The 4,586-nt window shown below is 34.3% G+C and overlaps 1 protein-coding gene across 1 annotated transcript in view; it reads right to left on the bottom strand.

The window, feature by feature from the left end:
- Nucleotides 1–4,586, bottom strand: part of LOC108359146 (uncharacterized) — a 154,301-nt gene that overhangs the window by 108,753 nt on the left and 40,962 nt on the right. The gene's annotated exons all lie outside the window — the stretch shown is intronic.

Genomic DNA, 4,586 nt, shown 5'->3' with positions numbered 1-4,586 from the left:
ATACGAATGCACCAATTTTTTTTTTGGACTTTTGGCCAGGGTTTTCCAAAAATTGGCCACTGTGCATTGTTACGAATTTCGAAAGTTCGAAAATACGATTCGGATTGCAGCATACTATTTCTACGATTCGTAGCAAATTCCGAATACGAAAGAGTTGCAGAATAGGGGTGATAGTAGTTTCAAAAGTATTTCGGTATTACGTCGTAAGCATGAGTCATCATAGCATGTGTAGAGGCTATTCGATCGTTATGAGCGAAAACGTTTTGTGTATTGATTTATGTATGTATTCTTGTAAATATTGTTAATTTTTTGCTTTTGTTAAATACAAACTGTTATGAAAAAGCATCCTTTGATTAAAAAAAATTTGGTGCTTTCAGTTTGGTAAAACGCCTTTTTTCCAAGTTTTTGGTGCTTTTTAAAAATCAAAAGTTGGCAACACTGCTGACCGGCTGCTAGCGGCGCATAAGTTCGGTAGCTGCGCACACACGACTTGTATGTGAAAGCCGAGCAGCTCCCGGAGACTCCCGTGTGCACCACTGATTTAGAACCTCGCTATCATAGTTGCCAACTTGGTGTTTTAAGCACTAGATTTAGTGCTTTTTGGAAATTGGAACCCCAAAAAATATGGTTTAGTGCCTAGTGCCTTTTTTAGTGCTTTTTTTCTGAACTCAAATTTCTCATGCAAATGAAATATTTTGAAATATTTAAAGCTGTGGCAGCACTACATTAACAAAATAAATTTAAATGCACTAAAATGCAAACATGATTTATAAAAAGCACAAGTTGCAAACCTTCGTAGGTAATTTAAGTATTTCTGTTTCCTTTTCTAATTGTACATATATTGATTGATTACAGTTCGCCAAATTTTAAATTTTTTACCACCTGAGTAAAATACATCGTCTCTTGTTAATTATTTGGTACTGATCCAAATCTGGCCACGGAATTGCTCTAGCACGTCAGAATTTTGAGGTATCCATCCTCAAAGTGCCAAAAACACGGTTTTGTCGATATTTGAGGTTACATTGTGAAAACAACAATTTTTTTGCTAATTTCTACTTAGGGTATAATTTAGTATTACTTTTCCGCTTTAAAATTCGGTATTATTTCGTAAGCATGAGCCATCATAGCATGTTAAATACCATAAGCTGTTATGAAAAAAAGTATCCTATGATTTAAAAAAATTTAGTGCTTTTACTGTGGTAAAACGCTTTGTTTTCCAAGTTTTGGTGCCTTTTGAAACTCAAAGGTTGGCAACACTGCTCTCTATAAGCACACATTTTTCAAACTAGTCACAGAAGAAAATACATAAAAAAGAATTACAAAAACTGAAACCGAAAAACGCTGATACCGTTACAGGTTCTCTAAATCCTGAACCAACCAAAAGAATGAGAATGAAGACTTCTTTGGAAAACAACGGTGTTTAAACAACGATCATACCATGATGCTAGATTGGGGCATTCATTCGACATTTGCAGCCCCGACGCAATTTCCAAAAAGGAATTATTGCAGCGCAATAAAAAAATACATAAAACGGAAAGTCCTCTCAACTGGTGCAGCGTGAATCGAAAAGAATTTATAATTTTGTCAAGTTTCAAGTTTTTCAAGTTTGTCTCCTCGAGCGAGTAGTTATTTAGTGGCGCAGGTTTGATTTACGAAAATTTAAGAAACAGACTGTAACCCGAAAAAGCAGGAACAGTACTTTTTATTAAATACAATGTTCCAATTATAAAACACACATTAACATTATTAAAAATTTCTAACTTTTCCAGTTTTTATTTACCTAATTCACCTAATTTACACACATATATTATTTCTTAGAAATACTTGACATTCGCATCCGCATCCGCATCCGCGGATGTTAGCTCTTAAACATCCGCATCCGCATTCGTATCCGCGGATGTCTAAAATTCCACATTCGTAACATCCCTAATTCTTGTTATATTTTTTATATTCGAAACTTGAACTAATTTCTTCCATAAACCGACGTGCTCCCCTCTCGAATGACGGTATGAAATCTACAAACGCCTCTACCTTTGCAATTATTGGAATGCATTTTTAATCTATTGAAACCGCATATGATAACATTTATAAAATTTCTATTAATGGGCGAATAAACCATACAGTCCCGTATCTAGGATTTCTTCAAATTTCATATTTTCTCTAGTTGATAAAATATGTAGCTATTTGACCCATATTAGCAATTTGATTTCTGGAAAAATATTTAAAATGCTTTCGAATTTATTTACGGCAATTCCAATTATTTTCTCTAGACTTGCTGCACCTGGATAATAAAGTAAACTTCGCAAAGTGCTTTTTTGTCTTTTTCGCAAATATTTTTCAGTAGTCAAAATTAGACAAAAACAAAGCTTCCCCGATTCCCACTAGGCTATAATGTAATGTATGTATAGATATAAGCTCAGTTAAAAAAATACCTAATCAAGTTTAAAGTACATCTATCTTTTGTATTTATATTTTAAATAAAATTAATATAAAACTACAAACGAATTATGTAACTTTTTTAGGGGCTTTGTCTCTGAAATTTCCATTTTTCATCCCTGATATGGACGGGCCTTTAGTTGTTTTCCCACTGTTTTTGGGTTTGTGGGCGGACAGGGAGGGGTCGTGGGTCTCGATATACAACCCACTAGAAGGAGCACAGTTCACACCTCGTTTAAAGTTACAGTTATAAAGTTACGGAAATCTAAACTCGATAAACAAAATTTTTGTGCAGAACACCTTTCTACTGTCAAAGGTGTTCAACATTTCTTGTGCATATAACTCCGGCTACGCCATCCACAGTATATTTGCGTAGAACTCACTCCGGAATTCAAAAAAATGTGAATTTTCCGGACCAAGTTTATTAACTAGTGACCGAAAATTACAAAATTAGATTTTACAATAAAGAATAGACCCTTGACTATAAGTGTGTGTAAAATTTTTTGGATCGGGTCACCCATTCGGACACAATAGCCCGAAATCATTGGACTAATAACTAAACCGTACCCAGTTAAATCGTTATTTGGTTTTCCTCAATCAACAATTGCACCAAAATGACGTCACACACACAGCTGATTCTGTAAAATTCACAAAGAGCGGATTAGCGGTATCGCTATGGGCGCAATCTCTGTTTCTCTCAATCGTGATATGTTACATTAACGCAGTTCACTCTTTGATGCGAAAATGCGAAAGGCAAATATTAGCGTTTGTTTTGTTGCTCTGCTGTGCGTTTGTGCGAAACGACGCCATAACGGAGCCATATGTTTATTGTAAAAAACTGCCGATTTTCACACTTTCGCTCAAACGCACACAGTTTCGCATCAAAGAGTGAACTCTAGTATTGTTTTAAAAGTGTTTAGTAAAAAAATTAAAGTCAAACAAAAACTTAACACATGCATTTTTTAATTGTATTACAATACCATACTAGATACATATGTACATACATATATGTACATTAGACTGCATCACTCCCCATACAAAAAAAAAATCGGTACTGTGTTTCCATTGGAATTATAGAATCTATTATATTTTAAGACTTGCACCAAAATATTTCGAAAAAATATTAAGATTTACGTGAGCTGGACCGATTTGAAAATACCTCATAAAATGGAATTTTTATGAATAAAAATAGTTTCTTAACAATTTTTTTGAAAAAATTCCCTCAAATGACGAAATGGTTTAAGCTTAAAAAACCTGCATAAAAATAATTTAAAAAAACGTTAAAAAAATTTCAAGGGAATCGTAATAATGAGATTTTTGATGCTGTTTTTTAATTTTTTTGCAATGGCTGACATAAGAAAAACTTGAATAACTGAACCTAAACTATTCCGATTTAGACTTCTGAGGTATACTTGGAAAGGTGTTTTCTCACCATTTTTATTTATTTGCTAATAAACTCATTCAAAGGATGAAAGAGGAAGGTAGGATGAACGAGCGCCAAGTTGAATTAAGATGTGTTGGTATTTGGAAAAAAAGATTGGGACTTGATTACAGATTGGGAATTGAAAGTGGGAAAATGCTTTTTTACTGAGACCACATAAGTCTAAATCAGAGTAGCTTTGGCCCAGCTATTCAAGTTTTTCTTAAATCAATCTTTGGAAAAAGATAAAAAACAGCATCAAAAATATCATTATTACAATTCCGTTGAAAAGATTTTTAAATATTTTTATGCAGATTTTTTAAGCCTAGTCTGTTTTGTCATCTAAGGGGATTTTTTTCAGAAAAATTTTTAAGAAACTATTTTTACTCATAAAAACTTCCATTTTTTGAGATATTTTCAACTCGGCCAGCTCACGTAAGTCTTAATATTTTTCCGAAATATTTTGGTGGACGTCTTCAAATATAATAAATTTTGTAAACTTTTTTTGGTGATGCAGTCTAAGATTAAGTACCGCCGCCGAAGAAGTAGTCGGATTTCAGCGAGCCCGAAAGAACAACTGGTACGATGAGGAGTATCAGGAAGCTGCAGAGAAAAAAGATGCCGCCTACAGGGCCACGCTGCGATCGGGCGCAACGCGCGCTATGTGGGACCGCTATAGGGATCTGAAGAGGGAAGCGAGACGTATTTGCCGCAACAAGAAGAGAGAGGC

Source organism: Rhagoletis zephyria, unplaced genomic scaffold (genome assembly GCF_001687245.7).
Source record: "Rhagoletis zephyria isolate East Lansing unplaced genomic scaffold, Rhagoletis_zephyria_1.1 Rzeph_scaffold_00348, whole genome shotgun sequence".
Classification (NCBI taxonomy): domain Eukaryota; kingdom Metazoa; phylum Arthropoda; class Insecta; order Diptera; family Tephritidae; genus Rhagoletis; species Rhagoletis zephyria.
The sequence above is the reverse complement of the archived record's forward strand: the minus strand, read 5'-3'. Positions and strand labels throughout refer to the sequence as shown.